Below are 17,867 nucleotides of genomic sequence, written 5' to 3' on the forward strand. Positions count from 1 at the left end.
CCTGCAAACAGGTAAATCCTGACACATAGCTGGAAAGCCTCCCTGGTCCCCCCTTAGACTATTGCAATGAGGAAAGTCATTCTTCTATTGATTCTAGTAATTGATGGAAATAATTGTGGGTATTACCTGTCAAGGACCTTATGTGCATGATCTCAACTCATCCTTTAACCAAACTTATGAGAATAGTAGTAGTAAACCAATTATTTGACTAGTAAAATTACAGAACTGGAATTCGATCACAGATCTCCAACAGTGCAGCTTCTAAAACACTATATACTGTGTCTCTTTTGAGACAGAATTCTAAATGAGTATTTTCAAATAATATAAATTGTACAATAACCAAAAAACACTCTGATGAACCAGTAAAGGTCAGTAAACCATCTGATAAACCAGTCTGTAAATCATGAGAAATACACTAGACTAATTGAAGTCCACGGGTTAAAAGTTTTTAAAAAGCCAGTGAGAATCTCTGAATATTTTATCAGGGGAGGAAAATGTAATAGGCATTTCTCATCTCAAATTCTGTGATACTAGTCTCGTTAAATATCTTTCTAGAAGAAAAAAAAAAAAAACGCTTTTATGTGGCAGACATCTTTTATTGGTAGTTATCTGGTTAGTTTTCTAAGAATGTCAATCTAAACAGAAGGGAACCTAAGCATCTTAGCCCTTAGCAAAACCAAAAAAAATTTTTAATTAAAAAAATACATATATAAGCCTGGGTTACATATGATTTTAATAAGAAATTCTATGTCATCGATATTTCTAAATGTATTACCAAATAAGTGAGAGATTTTAGATAATTTTCAGTTCACAGTACAATTCTTTGAAATTAACCCACAAATTGGTTTTGCCTCATATTTATATTTTATCAAACCCATCTTTCTGACGTAGGCATTTCTTTTCTTGGGATTCTTACAAAGATGGTTATCGTGCACAGAGTACACTCTAGCCTTTGGTGGTTTTAATCTCACTTGAACATCTTCGTGTTTGTAAGTACATTTCTTTTCTTTCATCTGATCATGTACATTCTAAGATGTTAAAACTGAAGTCTTCTGACATGTCAGTCATAAGATTCAAGCCAGTGTTTCAAATCCTACATTTTAAAATCCAGTTTAAACAAGGACTTTTTAAAATTCACCGTAATGATAAAACAGAATTTTGAATCTTAATGCATGAAACGTATAGTTGAATCCATAGCAAGATATACTTTTCAAAAAAATTATAGTGGGAATTGACTCTACCAATTACCAAGAGGCAGGATAGAGACAGACATTGCCCTGTCACTTCACAGTATAATCCTATCTCAATTTAAGCGCAATTCAACTACACTGTTTTTGAGTCATTGCGCTTTCTCAAGAAGGACTTTGGATTCATATGTTTGTAAGCAACAAAATTTACTTGGAACCCAGTTTTCTGGAAAACAGACTAGACCATGTGCTTGTGATTGAAGCTATTTCCGGAGTTGTATTTGCTGTCTTCACAATGCATTTCCTATAAAGAACTAGCAACTTTTTCCCATGCTGATGTTTGGTTGAAATTTCACGTCACTGAAAAACAACAAGAAAGGCAGCAATTGCATTTGCAGTTAGTTGAACTTGAGAGGTGCTTACATAGAGAAACTGTAGTTCATGGGAGATCCACCTCTTTGAAGAGACTTATAACAGCTCTCTGGACCGTCTTAACAGACAGCTCATTACTACAGACTGTCTCTGCAAGTAGGCCCACAGGGTAGGGTTTTTCTGTCTTCTGCCTCTGGTACTAACCTAGTATAACTTGCCATATAACTGCCCTCTTGCCAGTAATCTTAATGATGGTGATTATTAGTAATAACTCTGAGTAATGAGGTTTTCTTCCTTGTACTCAAAATAATTGCTCCACGTAAATCCACAGCGATTTTTATGGTACACTAAAGATTAGTAACATTAGAAACTTGGCAAATCTTACTTATAGAGGCATTTTACCTAATGATCTAATCCATCAGTTCCCAGGCTTAGCTGTCTTGAGAGTCTCTTAGTACTGAAGGATCTTCTCTCTTCACAGCAGCCCAAAAAAGATCTTAGTCACTAAACTGTATTTTTAAGAGCTTTATTAAAAGGGCCTTGAAAGTGTAATCTCTAGTTTAAACAAGGGAAGCCTATGGGGGTAGAAATTATATAAAATTTATTGATCCTAAGTCCCATGGACTGAGCGAGACATTAAAAAAAATTAATTAAACATCATTTAGTTTCAGAAACAAGTTTTCTATTTTTAAAGCAGCATTTATTTTACTTTTTATTGTTATTTTTGTCTAGTTTCACTGCTTTAGAAAGATGTTTTCATATATTTCAATTCCTCAACCAATTCAAGATTAATTTCTATTCAGGCAACACTTGTAATTTATTAGGTATTTGGGCTAAAGTAAAGAAAGAGAGTGCCAACAAGGAGTTAGAAATATTAGCTCTAGTTCTGGTTTTCTAATCTCATCATTTCTAACAAGTCCCGGAATCTCCCACTGAAAAGGAAGGACATCATTTGGGAGAACATTATTCAGTCACTCTTAGTCTTTTGACCCAGAGTGAATTCTTTCTAAGATATAGGACCACTGATTTCAATGAATAGGAAAAGGGAGAGTTAGGAAAAGGGAGACTTTCTAAGCTGTAGGACCACTGATTTCAATGAATAGGAAAAGGAATTTCAGCCAAACAGCATGGGAAAAAAGTTGCTATTCTTTAGAGGAAATGCATTGTGAAGAGAGCGATGCATCTTGGCTCCCTTGTCTTTCTTTTACGTTGCACTATTTGCAAATAACAACTAGGCTTTCCAGAGATAAGAAAGCATGTTCACATCCTCCAAGATGTGTTCTTGGTCTAAAGGGAAATTTCCATCCTGGTCATTCTTTCCAGAGCTTTTGACAATCACATCTTTTCAAAATATGGAAGATACCATGGGTGGTCATCCATGATTTTTCCCACCTCATTAAGGAGTCCTCAGAGCAAACAAGAGTATAGATAGACATCAGTAATCCATTGGTAATTCTGCATTAATTCTATGCGAATTTTCTACATAGACTTAGGTTTATTTCTAGGTGTGTCTACTTGTTTGCCTGTTCCTATTTCAACATTAACTCCTTTTATTTATCACAGTATTGATATTCAGGTCTTGATATTCAGGAGGATAAGTTATACTTATTTTTTTTTCTGGTTTTGATATTCAGGAGGATAAGTTATACTTTTTTTTTTTCTTTTCCTTTCAGGATGTCCTAACCACTCATTATATGAATTTTATATACCTTATTAAATGTCATGAAACTCTGTCAGCATTTTCATTAGAACCACAGGTTAATTCAATTGGAATAGCCGTCTTTGTCATTTTTGTTTTCTTGCTATGAACATAGTATATATATTTATTTCTAACGTATATTTAATTCAAAAAAGTTTGATTTGCTTGATGCACTCTGGCATTACTTTTCTTACCACTTTACTTCTACCCTTATTTTTTAATTTTTATAGTTTTTTTTTTTAATATTTAATCTGGCAAATTGTTCTACTTAGTCAAATTTATTTTCAATTTTAAAAATCAGCTTATGATTTAATTACCTCTAAGATTAACTTTAACTACATTTAATAAGCTTTGTTAAATGGTACATTCCTAATCATTTATTTAAAAAATATTTCTATAAATTTTGTTGAGGTTTCCTTTAAAACTCATGGGTAACAGAGTCATGCATTGTTTAGCTCCCCACAATATCAGATTTTTCATCTCTTTTAATTGTTATTTTCAAATTTATTTTCATCACAATCAAGTAACTAAGTTGAGTTTCTTGTGGGAGGCATCTATTTGTGTTCTTCTGTCTTCCTAGACCTACAACCCACATTATCTACATAAACTGGCAGCAAGATTTCTCAGTTTCCTTTAAGCAAGTAACAGCCCTTAACACTAGCTTTAAATCCAGAAAACAAGTATCCTCTTTCTTTCATAGTCCTCTTAGTTTTCATCATCCCATGGCAGTGGTACCTAAAAGAGGTACAGAACACTAGAGTACAGAGAACCAGTCTGGTAAGCCTTGGCTCCAGCCGCACTCATTGTTTTGTATTTCATTTCCACTTGTAGTCCAGGAAGATATTTAACATTTTAATCACCAGGTCATGGCATTTCTTATTTCTTCATTAAAAATACTTTAACTACAATCATTAGTTATTTAGAGTTTAAACAGGCACACCAACTCATGAATTTACTCTAGGATACTGGCTGGCAGCCGTGGATAATAGTCGTCACTACGTCAAGCGCCTGAGTTATGTGTTAGCCTTCCTTTTGATAGACGGAGGGGCAGTGGTGAAGATGTAAAGAAAGAAACCTGTAGTCAGACCTAATAGTCCCATAAAAATAAGATGCAGTCTCTCAAGAAAACATTTTCACATAAATGTTTCAAAGAAAATTTAAAAATGTAACGGTTTTTTAAAATTCTCTTTTTTTAATTACCTTTCAAAATGCTGAAATGCTATCTTGGCACAGCCAATGAAATACTAAGGTTAAAAATCTCCTTCTGTCCCCCCACACCTTCTCCTAGGCCTGGGTAAACAGATACAAAAGTACATAGATAGTGCTTATTTTTTACATGAATGATAATTTATGTAGTATATCATAACTCACTTTCCATAATACATTATGAATATTCTTCGGTGTACATTGCTCTAAGTCACTTCTTTTTTAATAGCTACAATGGCATTCCACAGAATGTTTATATAAAATATTACTATCTATTTTATTTTTGGATATGTGAGATGTTAGCAGGTTTTAGGAAATTATGTTTAGTAGCATAAGATTCAACCAGCTCATTGCCTATAACATGATCCACAATTGATCAGATTTCATGCTATTTCCACTCTTCATAATAGAGTGTCTCTCATCTCATGTATCTGCCTTTGAGTTAGTGACATTCCCACATGAAAGCTCAAGTGACTGGAGAAAAATACTAAAACAACAAGGCCTCAAAACAACTTTTGAATTTTCTTCAAAATATATCTACTAGAATTGAAAAAGCTTTCTGAATTCTAATTTTTGAGAGAATTTTTTTCAGTTGTATTATGAATTGTGTTTCAAGACAGGGGAGTTTTCTAAGAACGACTGTTTTTCAGGGCTTTTCCAATTTGAGCATGGGAAAATGCTGTGAGAGTTCTCTGTCTGGGTCATTCGGTCCAGCAATCCCATTTTGCTTCACAAAGCATAGCAATACATGCTCTGCAGGCAGGGTGAGCAGAAGATCTGAACTACTGATCTAAAGAAAAGGAAATTGTCTCACCTGAAGAGCCAAGAAGGAACATCCTTCTGAAGGCTAAATGTGACAAAATACTAACCGAAAAATAATGTCTTAGGTATGAATTCCTTGAGCCCTTAACCTTCATAACTTAACACTGCCATTTCCTTGAATCCCTTTCTAAGAGTTAGCTAAAACAGTGCTTCTAGAAGCAGCCACAGGAGGTGATTTCAAAGTTCTTAAAATAATTTTTATACGGCAGTGTTTCATAAATAGTCGCCCTAAGTTTTATATTAGCTTATAAACACAGCGTGAGCCAGGAAACAGGAGAGTCCCGGAATGAGACAGTAAATGCTAGATACCTCACTTCGTGTATGTGAGCAGTCAGATACATCATGGACCCTGAAGTGAAAAAGCAGTCATGTCGAATCGGAGAGCATATCAATATTCCTTAATTTAGTGAAGCTATAATTATATAACGAGAACATTGGCTCTTTTGAAACTATTTGAAAACTGTGCTGGGTTCTCTGTCGCTTGGACCAATGGGTCTATTCATCCCAAGGCTTGATTTCCTGTTCAGGTTAGCATACCATTAGTTGAAGGTAATTGTTGAGAGGATACTCTGTTACAAAAGCTACAGAACTCTCAATCATTCCAGTGCGGGGTAGGTGCCCTGGATAAAGGATCCTATTTCCCTGGTGTCCTTCATCATGTTTGTCTCTTCGCACAATTGTGTGATTGTATACTGCTAAATAGTTATTGGGTGGTAATGGTGCATTTCAAATTGGGGACTCGAATAACAAGAACGGAGGAAAAGAGGGACGAGAGCAAGATCTTTGCTGAGCGATACACCTGCAGGTTTCAACTGAGTCAAGCTGGGAAGGAGTCCCATAGTAATTCATTTCAAGATACTTTGCAATGACTGAGTCAAACAATTTTGTGAAGAAAATATTAGAAAACTGTTTAGGTGTTGCAAAGCAAACTGTTTACCTAGATTTGCAATTGCTGTCTTCCTAGATATGAAACCTCCTTCTCAGCTCTTTTCTGCATATTCAGTTCTTTGAATTGTGGACACAAGCAACAGCCTCATCAACCTTTCTTCCTTTCTTTTTTTTTTTTTTTCAAAGAGAGAATGTGATCTTCTGGATTGGCATCTCTTTAAATTTTGTCTTCTGGTTTAAAGAGAAGGGAAAGGGCATTTTCCCACAGTCGTGTTCAATAGATACAGAAATATTGCTCGTTTTCATGCATTAGCTTCAGCACATTATAGAGATGCGGCAGTAGGAAAAGTGTATTTCTTAGGTTTGCTCTTCTTTTTAAATTGCCTTGCACTTAATTTTGTAGAGTGGTCGATAATTAGCAGATATTATGCAATCTGGTAAACAGCATGAATTAAATATTGCCTTAAACAAGTGGGCCTTGAGTACTGAAATATCTTTCATACCCTTCAGTGAAATTTTATTGGACCCTTATATGAATTAATACCTATGACGGAATAACTAAAGTTAAAAGCACTAAATAGATGTACCTTATATTCTGCATATTTGTCTAGCAAATTAGATGTTGGAGGATAGATTGATTTAGCCCTCCAGTATTTTAAAAAATAATGATAGGAACATGAAGTCCAGAAAAAAAATTTAATTTCATATTACATCTATGAATGACATGGATAAACATATCTGTGTGAGAATTAAAGGGTAACTACAAAGAAAGCACTCTCCTTCATTTGCACAAGAAGTGAGATGTGGACCTCAGCAAACAGAGTGGATTGATCATTATCTTTGACCAGCATCATGATAAATGTGTCTGTCAATCAAATCTTGAGCTTTCGCCACCTCAGTTTATGCTCTAGTCAATTCCATTTAATAGCACATACCTGTCTGACAGACAACTAACGTTGGCTTCACCAGCTTAAATATTAGGAACTATTTTGTAGAGTATCAAATAGTCTATACCTGTTAATATGTGAACATGGCACTCCAATTATTCATTTGATTTAACCTATTCCCATTTAAATCAAAATTTGAAATGCCTTTCTGTGTATTAACAAGTTGTTCTGCAGGAAAAGAATTACCAAAATGCAGAGTTTTTATTTCCTCTCCTCGGTCTGTCTGCAAAGATATGGCAGTGAGTCATGCATAGGAAGCTTATTTATACTTGCATGTTACACAGAGTTTCCCAAAATGTACTCATCTGCAAATGTTTTCCCCAGCTTTTCAAACAATTACCTTGGCCAGAACAATGGTGCATCTGTATCCCAAAGTTCAGTCACCTGAAGAAGTAGTAATGCTATAAATTGCCCAGTGATGAATTTATTCGCTGAAAATTAAGAAACTTAATCAAAAATATCATTGTGCTTCAAGAGCAGTTGGAAAAGAGAAAATTTATGTGAAATCCAGAAGTCAGATTTTTCTCCTTGAATATACTTTCCCCAGCAAACTCAGTAATGCAAACTTAATAGTAAAGGGTTAGAGGAAAGATTATTCAATGTATGGCAGAGAGTCAGCCTACATCTCTCACGTCAGCTGTTTTACACCATAATTCTTTAGAACTGGGTGTTTATGAACAAAAGCTACATCCAAATAGCTAAATGATGAGCCTCTGTTTAATTAAAATAATTGAAGGGTAAAGGGCAAAGGATCTACTCTTCTTAAGAGGTACTTTGTATTACTTATTAATAATATAACAAAGCCATAGGATTCTTCAAATACAAGAGGAGGCAGACTAATAACCACCCAGAAATTATACATGGGAGTCTGAGGTAATGAGCCACAGTATCTTCTCTGTTCCCAGGTCACACTGGGCAAACCACAACTTTGAGGGGTTTCTCCTCAATAAAGTTGAAATCTACATCGACGTTTCTCCAAAGAAGACAGACACATGGCTAAGAAGCGCAGGAAAAGATGCTCAATATCACTAGGATTAGAGAAATGAAAATCACAGCAATAATGAGGTATCCTCACACAACAGTCAGAATGGCCATCATCAAAACATCTACAAACAATAAATGCTGGAAAGGTTGTGGAGAAAAGGGAACCCTCCTACCCGTTGGTAGGAATGTACATTGGTGCAGCTACTGTGGAAAATAGTAAGGAGATTTCATAAAAAGTTAAACCTAGGCGTTTCCACCTAGGAACCTAGGTGCCGCAGGTTAAGGATCTGACTGCAGTCACTTGGGTTGCCGCAGAGGTGCACGTTCTATCCCTGGCCTGGCTTAGTGGGTTAAAGGATCTGGTGTTGCTGCAGCTGCAACAGCATAGGTCACAATTGCAGCTCAGATTCAGTCTTTGGCCCAGGAATTTATGTAAGCCACCAGTGTGGCCATAAAACAAACAAAACAAAACAAAAACAAAGCAAAATATAGAGTAACCATATGATCCAGCAATCCCACCCACGGGCATACATCTGGAGAAAGCCATAATTTGAAAAGATACATGCACCCCAGGGCTCATTGTAGCAGTATTTACAATATCTAAGACTTGGAAACAATCTAAATGTCCATTGACAGATGAATGGATAAAGATATATATACACAGACAATGGAATATTTATTACTTGGCCGTAAAAAGGAGTGAAATGACGCCATTTGCAGCAACCATGAATGGACCTAGAAATTATCATACTAACTGAAATAAGTCAGATAGAGAAAGGCAAATATCATATGAGATCGCTCATATGTGGAATCTAATGAAGAATGATACAGGTCAACTAGTTAACAAAACAGAGTCGGACTCAAAGATTTCAAAACCAAATGTCTGCTTACCAAAGGGAAAACCTTGGGAGGTATAAAATAGGAGTTCCGGATGGATATATACATACTACTATATATGGAATAGATGGGTAAGAGGGCCTACTCTGTAGCACAGGGGAATCTACTCAGTGCTATATAATGACCTATATGGGAAAAAGAATCTCAAAAGGAATGGATACATGTATAGCTATAATTGATTCATATTGCTGTACACCTGAAAATAACACCATGTTATAAATCAACTATCCCTAATGAAATTATTTAAAAAATTACAGGGTTATGCCAGATGATTCGCTTAAATCATTAGGATGATCATTCTGTATGTTAGTGTAGATTAATAAACAATACCAAATTCTACAAAGAGTAAAACTATCTTTTAAATATTATATAATAAAAGAAATTATTATTCATTAAATATTTGTTCATCTTTTACAAAGAATACAACTAGTTGTTAATATCCTGTCCTTAAAAACAAACTGCTAATAACCTGATTTATTTTATACTTGACCTTAATTTTATTTATAACTTTTGATCTTTAAAATGAGAGAGAGAGGAGTTCCCATCGTGGTGCAGCAGAAGCAAATCTGACTAGGAACCATGAGGTTCCTCACTCAGTGGGATAAGGATCCAGCGTTGCCATGAGCTGTGGTGTAGGTCACAGACACGGCTCAGACCTGGCATTGCTGTGGCTGTGGTGTAGGCCGGTGGCAACAGCTCTGATTAGAACTCTAGCCTGGGAACTTCCATATGCCCGCAGGTGCAGCCCTAAAAAGACAAAAAGGCAAAAAAAAAAAAAATGAGAGAGAGACAGAGAAAGCTGTAAGGAAGAAAAATCCAGAACATTGACCCTCTTTAAGTATCACTATTTTATGTAAGTTCTGGATGAATTTATAGCATAGAGTATGAGAAACACAGAAAAAGACTGATCCTTTCTTTAGAAAAGGCAATTTTTGTTTCCTGAAAAACAGAAATTTTCTACCACAACTACTAGCTAAGAACATAGGGTTAAAAAAAACAAAAATGACTTCAATGCAATTTTTCAGATTGCTTTAAGGAAATAGCAGAATTTCTTTATTTGAAAGCAATTGTTTTTTCTGAATTCAATGATGAAAGAAATGTAATTTTGCTATAAAAATGCTCCATGCTATTTGTATTACTAGAAAATATGCAGGGTCTCCATTAATCAGCATTATGAGTCAGGTCCTAGTGAAAGAGCTTCCTAGGTGGTCTCCATGCTCCTACCAACGGGGAAACTAACCCAGGAGTCCATTTTCAAGGGAATGTTTAGACAAAAAGGTGTCTAGGTAATTGTTTTTAAATAGGAATCAAATTCATTCCTGAGCATGTGGTATGTCTTTGTCATAATTCAAGGCAAGGCCAACTGTAGGCCAGGTATGGAATGCGGGTTTAGAGAACCTACCACTCGGTTCTCTGATTTGATAGTTCCTAGGTTTGTCCTCCATCTACAATCGATCAAGGAGAGTTGAACTTGCAATAAACATTGTCCCTGCCTTCAACCAATCCACCGACTAGATCATTAATGGAATTCACTTAAAGTGACAAAAGGCTGTTTCCACCCTAAGCAGACATCACTAAATGCATTTTTTTTCCCCCAGCAATGCAACCTACTTGTACAAAAAAGCATGGTATATTTAGGCCACTGACCAAAGCAATCATTTTACCTATTTTCAATGGGCCATTTAGAATTAAGCCAAACAAACCCTGGAAAAGTTATGGAAACATAAAAATCACAATTCTGGTATTTCTGAAATCTTATAGTTCAAGAAGAACATTCATATTTAAGAATACTATGCATAATACCCCAGAATAACAAATCAGTGTTTTTCCTCCCAAACTCTAGCAGAAACTAAACTAGAATTTTGAATACCTTTTTCAAAAACAAATGGTAGCAACCAGTACCTTTCAGAAATGTTTACACTTGGCTTTCCTTCTGGACTCTTTCGTGATTGATTTGAGATTCAGCAGAGTAGGTAAACATTGTGCTATTAGCAGCCTGCTCTGCATTCAGACACACACCAGCCTCTGCACAGCTCAGGGGACGGAGCATCTTTCAAAGTTAACTGGAACTTCATTAGCTAAAGAAATAACTAACTAGAAGGAATTTGGTGGTGGGAGTCAGGGTATATGAAATAAGGTTTTCCAAGAAGATGCATGAACATTGTTGATAAACAAAAGGATTAGTTCCAGAAATTCCTTGAGACGCAAGACAGTTGACAGTAAACAAGTTGACAGTAAACAAGTTGCTAAATTATAAAGTCCATGCCAAAAAAAGATGGAAATTAAACGTAATTTAGTTATTTAATGGCTTTACTGGTAGAACACTATAATCATAATTAATAGATGCTAAATTAAGTTAGGTCTCTGCAATTTGACTTACACTGGCTGAAATGCACCCTCCCCTGCTATGCTGCTACAAAATAATTGTCTTCATAGTCATCTTCACAGCAATATATGCACACATCACATTTCCGTAGCATTTTATAGTTGTCTTTAATCCCCACGGTACTATTAGGAGAACAAGCAAAGTGTGGTGGAAAGAGAAACAAAGCAGAGTTAAAATCCATCAGAGCAGGCCTTGAATCCATAAATCGTCTTTGTAAATTTGGAGAAATTATTTAACCTTTGTAAATTCCCATGTCCTAACATTGAAACTGCAACTCAGTAATACCTTCTTGTAGAGTTGCTATGGCCACTGGTGTCAAGAAATAAAAATTATAATTGTTAACATTTATTGGATGAAGAATTTTAAATACAGAGAATTAAGGTGACGTGCATAAAATCACACAGCTAAGTGGTAGGACTAGAACAAGAATGCAGGATATTCAAGGATCCAAGAATTCCATCTGTCATATTTATTTCCATTCTCATTAGAGCTCTCAGATACAAGCTCAAATAACACCTCTGCCCTGAACATTTTGAGAGTAACCATTACTTTTCCAGCCCAGAACTTCTCATTTTTCTTAATTCCTGTAGATTATGTACCTTATAAGGGACATATTATCACCTATATTATAAATGATAGGAGACCTGATATGTATACAATGGATGAATAAATATATAGACAGACAATATGAAAGATATTTTCTTTACCTGAATGTACAGTACAGTACAAAGACAAGGAATCATACTTAGGTTTAGAATGCACATGCTTGATATTCACTTGATGCTCTGACGTAGTTTTTCTATCAAATTTAAGACTGGATTTGACATGCTTTTTTATTTTTTAAGATGAGATTGATATGGTCAGATGTTATAAAATACCTAGGAAAATTGTCAAAAAGTGAAAATTGTCTCCCGAATTTCACTACAAGTTGTAACGACTCAGACTGCCCAGTATTCAGGTTTCTCCCCCGCAGTGGCTGATGCATCTTTCCTTCATAACCCCACACCACACAGGGTGAATAATTGCCCCTGAAAAGAAAAGCCCTCACACTCATGATGAACCTTTTACTGTCATGTCTTTGGAATGATTTAAATTCTTAAGCCCAGAAACTGTTATTAATGCAAAGTGTGAGATTTAGGCTGGACATCCTATTAAAGTCTTCTTAACATTCTAGGTTGGAATACGGCAATGGCAGCCGCCCTTGGTTTCCATATAGTTCAATAACTGGACTCATCCTAACTAATTTTTTTACATTAATGGATATTGAAAAAAAGTTGACTAGGCATTTGGTCTGTATGTAAACTATTCCAAGGGAATTGTAGAGAAGATTATGCAATGTTTTCTCACCGTTCTTTGTCACAACTCATGCCACTGTATCACGGAAGCCAAGTGGTTATACCTTAGGCCTAACAAAAGATTGTGTTTTATTTTGTGTCTGTCCCAATCCAAGTTTTGCTTGAATATCCAAAACAGCTAATTAGCCTTGTCCTCATAGTAATTACTAAAAAATGAAGATAACTATTAACATAACCTTAAGCAAGTGCATTTTTGTCAAATCAAATGCTGTTTTGCCTCCAATATACATAATTTCCCCCAATTTCTTAAATTAAGTTGCAACAAATCCAGTTATAGCCCATTCATATACCCTTGCAATCATTTCTGAGCTGAAAAGACCTTTCTTAAGCTAGACTGTGCCCAGGCTCAACACATGGACCCAGGTTAAAGCTAAGCCAGGAGGGATGGGGATGGATTTTTTCCTCTTAGCTGGTTTAGATTCTTATTGGTTTTGTTGTCATCTAAATTCTACCTTCCTAGTATACTAATTCAAGTTACATATTGAAATAAATATAATCCTCCCAACCCATTTCTCGTGAGTCACTCTTCTATGGATTAATGGAATATACTTTCTCACCTTAACACAAAATGTGTTTGGTTTATTCCTCCAAATTTCAATAGGATGGAAAATGCCTAACAGCCACTCACATCAAAGTGGACTTACTATGAGATGTGTGTACTAGAGATACATGTGAAATGAGTATCCTTTTCCTTTATAGGGAACCTTCCAAGTGACCCTAGAAGAGCAGCAGAACCTCAGTCTTGCTTCCCTGTTCTAGTTCCAGCTCAAACCAAGGCATTTAACCAGTTAATCAGAATTCAGTTAATCTGAGTATATCCCCACTGCATAATGACTCAAGGGGTAAATAGCTGTCAAAGGGGTGGGTGGATGGACAGATGAATTTGGGGTCAACAGACAAAACATATAGGAAGTTGTGTGATAATTTTATACTGATAAAGACCTTAGTGTTGATGGAGAAGAGTCATAAATGTGGATATGAAACACAAATCCATATCTAACTCTTATTCAAGCAAAGCAAAAGTGTTACAAGTTTGGGTGATTTTAGAGAGTCTAGAGTTTAATGCTATTTTTAGTCTCCCATCACTAATAAAATTCTAAAACCAACTTATAAAGTGCACACCATTTAGATAAAACTGAACATGTCTTCAGGTATCTAGGCTAGCATATGATTAGTAATGCCCGGATAACCACCACCCTGATATTTGAAGAAACTCAAGTTTTCACAGACAATGTCTGTTTACTCCACTTTTCTCTTTTGTTCTCTTGCATCCAAAGGATGCCAAATAACTATTTTTCAAAAAGCACGGAAAGGGCTTGTGGAGTTTTTTTTGCCTTGTATTTAACTTTTCACAGCTCACTTATTCCCATATTTAGCTTCAGTTCAAGGGTCTCATTATTATTGCCACAGTGTGACGGTCTCCCGTTCTTGTCAAATCTCTTCACAGAGAATACACTGTCCTGTTCACAGGGCTCCCATGTAATTGCCCTCCTTCATCCCTTTGCACAATTTATCACTCTGTTCTTTCACTGGCTTTGTACTCGTTTCTTGCGTTTCTCTCGCTCTCTAACTACGTCATAAGAATTTCAGGGTAAGAACCCTGTCTTGTGCTACGTCTGTGTGACTCAGATGGCCTACCACAAGCTAAATATATCACATGTGCTGAATAAGCAGGAGCCTGTATCGCTTAGGAAGGAATTCTGTAAGAACGATAGCATATTTATTACATAACTTACGAGAGCCCAACACCCTGTTTTGCTTAGAAACAGTGAGAAAGAAAACTATGTCAATCCAGATGATGCCAGCCTTTGTATCTGGTGTTTTAAACTACATTTGGAAGACAAGGGAAGAAATACCGGGCCTTACTTATTTAAAAACTAAAGAGGTAGGAATCACCATTTGCTTAAAGTTTTCCAGATGGCTCTTTTGTGCTTAAAGCCATTTCTACCCAGCTTTCTAAAACAAGGCATTTTAATTTCTGTTAGTCACAGCAAGCCTCAACACAGCAAGCAGAAGGGAAAAAAAAACTGTGTAAGTCATATTAATAAATCAATTAATATGTGTATGATGGATGCAGGTTCCATGTTGCAAGCAGCTGCTTGTCCCATCCAGAACCCTATCAGTCTGTTGCCATCCATCATAAGTCAACAGTGAAAACAGCTAAGCGGATGTTCTGCACCCTAGGTCAGTTCTGACTGCTGTGGCTTACACCTGTTGTATGTATTTGGGGTTAGTCGATGCTCATGCCAACTCATAAAAGTGCATTTCGTTAGAGATAGTCTTGCTGAAAGAGAAACGCACCAGCACCCCCACCAACCTCAGCCTCCAGTGTGTGGCTGGGTCTGATGGAAAGCCAAGGTGAAGGATGGTGCCTAACCTCAGTAAACACTTAGTAGGTAGACTGATGTACTCAAAACCCTTCATTTTTGTGGACTCTCTTTCCATTTTTCCATGAACATTCAAGAATGTGTGGGGACAATGTCCAGCGGCCATGGCAGTGATCCGGAGTGTGTATCAAGATTCTCATTCATTTCTGAGAGAATTTCTAACCATCAAAGTACATGAAAGGACTATATTTTGAGGGTCTTTCCTAGCTAGTCTGAGGTCCTGCTCCAGATGTCCTTTGTGTCACAGCCCAACCATCCTCTTTTCTCACTTCTCCCTCTGACGGCCTCCCCCTATCACCCCAGGGCAACCACCGTTCCATTTCAGGTCTCCTCAACATGAGCTTCCTCTTTGTGAATTGTGTCCCCCTACAACTACCAAAATCTAGACAGTTTTGTGAAATCCAGAAGACTCAGTAGTTGTGACCTTTCTCTGGTCATTGCCTCCCTTTCCCCAGCGTAATGGTTCCAGCTAAGGTGTTGACAGCGCGACCACCTCGCTGTGGTAAAGCAGGTTCTCTGTCCACTGGGAGAAGGCATATCTGCCAGCCCCCCTGAACTCCAAGGCCAGCGTGAGTGTCTCTGTGTGACCCAGGCCCCCTGCCCCCCATCCTGCCAGCATTCTCCACCTCTCCTTCAGCCTCCCCCAGGTGCTTTTGGAGAGCAGCATGTCTGCAGAATGAGCTAGTGCACCTCATATGGTGAGAAGGACTGTTTCAGATGCTAATAATATTCGGTGTTCCCAGCAGCTGTGATCCAGAAGAAACCAGGATAAAATGAATGAGTAGGAAGGGAAAAGAAGTCTCTCCCTAACAACACATAATTCGAATGCCATTACTAGGAAAGAAGATTGTTCTCTCTCACTGCCCTTTGATTTGCCCCTGATGGGAAAATGCTAACCAGCAGCCCTCAGAAAAGTGCCTGACGCAAATGTGCGGTAAACATTTTTTGACCAAATGAGAAGTCTGATATCATTAGATGGTTAGCCGCTCACCAGCTGATGGCTGCCTGGGGCTGGGGCTTGCCTTGCCTGGAGCCAGCTCATGGTCATGGGGTGGAAGGCAGTTTGGAGTTTAGGCAGCATGAATCCCAGCTCCTTTGACTGATAAACATGAGCCCTTGGACAATTTACTTACTGATGCCGCTCGAAACTTAGTTTTCTCAACTACAAGATGAGCGTAAAATAATGTTTCTGTCTCCCAGTTGATGTGAAGATCGAATGAGTTGAGGCATCTAAAACTTACTAGCACAGTGCCCAGTGAGACATTGCTTTGATTCCTTCCCTGCCATCTCCTCTGACCATTGCCCTCCGAAGAAGCAGTCCCGAACTGGATAATGGATCTTCAGGTGGGTCTGACCTGCCTGCCTTCCTGACTGCTTATCATGATTCTCAACGTTGTGTGTTCCATCTTGCTGCCAATCCAGATCCATTACTTGATTTTATTACAAAAGTATTTATGACATGCCTTCCGTGCACCAGGTTCTGCACTAGGCAAAGAGATGGATAGTTCTTGCGGAATTTTTTATCTGGTGGTGCTGGAAACCGCCATAGAAACTTCTATTTGCATTGCCATTTCTTTAGCTCTCCTGTTCTGCCTCTCCCGGCGCTTATCTATCTGACATCTGCCAAACCACATCTTACTCCACCCTATCTCTCCTTCCACCCAGAGCCTCTTTTAGCTTAAGTGGCATGTCTGGTTTTAACTGGTGGCCTTGTCTGTGCGTCCTACTCACTGCAGCCCACGCGAGGAACAGAGGCTCCACAATCCCCATGCGTCAGGCACTCAATCCCTTTTTTGTCGCCTGACCATCTCAATATGTGTTTTACTTTTTGTAACCCTAAGACAGTTCCCCAAGATTTCCTGCCTTCATCTCCAGAACTGTGAACAACACATAGATATGTCACTCTAATGCGTACATTACACGATGTCGCAAAAGCGATTTTTCGGGTGTACTTGGAGTTACCAATCAGTTGATTTTAAGCTGATGAGGAAGGAAATGACCTGGGTAGATCTAATGTAATCACGGGAGGCCTTCGAAAGTGACGCGTTTTCCCAAGTGAGTATTGGCAGAGGAAGCCAAAGAGATTTTAGGCCTGAGAAAGAATGAAGTTGGCCCCTAAGAGATAATCACTGGGGTTGTTCTAGGCTCTTAAGTTTGTGGTGACTTGTTACGCAGCAGTGGAAAACTAACAGGGCAGCATTTCTTCCCCTTCTAATTTAAAATATTCTCTTTATCACTGGTTTCGAACAATTTGGTCATAATATATCTTGGTACAGTTTATTTTAATTCTGCTTAGAGTTCATTGAGCTTCCTTTGTGTTTGGATGTAGAGGTTTTTTTAATTTTGAAAAAAAAATTCTTCAAATAGTTTTTCTCTCCCCGTGTATCTTTCCTCTTCCTTTAAGACTCCAGTTATATATGTTTGAGCTACTTGATGCTGCTCCAAGACACTGTTGAGCTCTTTTTCAGTCTTTATTGGTCGGTCTTTTTGTCTTCCTATAGTGCATGTTTTTCCTTTTTTTTCAGGGGGTGGTTCTTTGTTTATTAAAGTATGCCTGATTTACAATGTTTCTTCAATTTCTGTTGTACAGCAAAGTTCCCTGTGCAATACACCAGGAGCCCATTGCCTAGCTATTACAGATGTTACAGTCTGCATCCACCAACCCCAAACTCCCTGTCATCCCACTCCTTTCCCCCTCCCCCTAACAACCACAAGTCTGCTCTCCAGACCTGTTTCT

Source organism: Phacochoerus africanus, chromosome 12, assembly GCF_016906955.1.
Source record: "Phacochoerus africanus isolate WHEZ1 chromosome 12, ROS_Pafr_v1, whole genome shotgun sequence".
NCBI classification, from domain to species: Eukaryota; Metazoa; Chordata; class Mammalia; order Artiodactyla; family Suidae; genus Phacochoerus; species Phacochoerus africanus.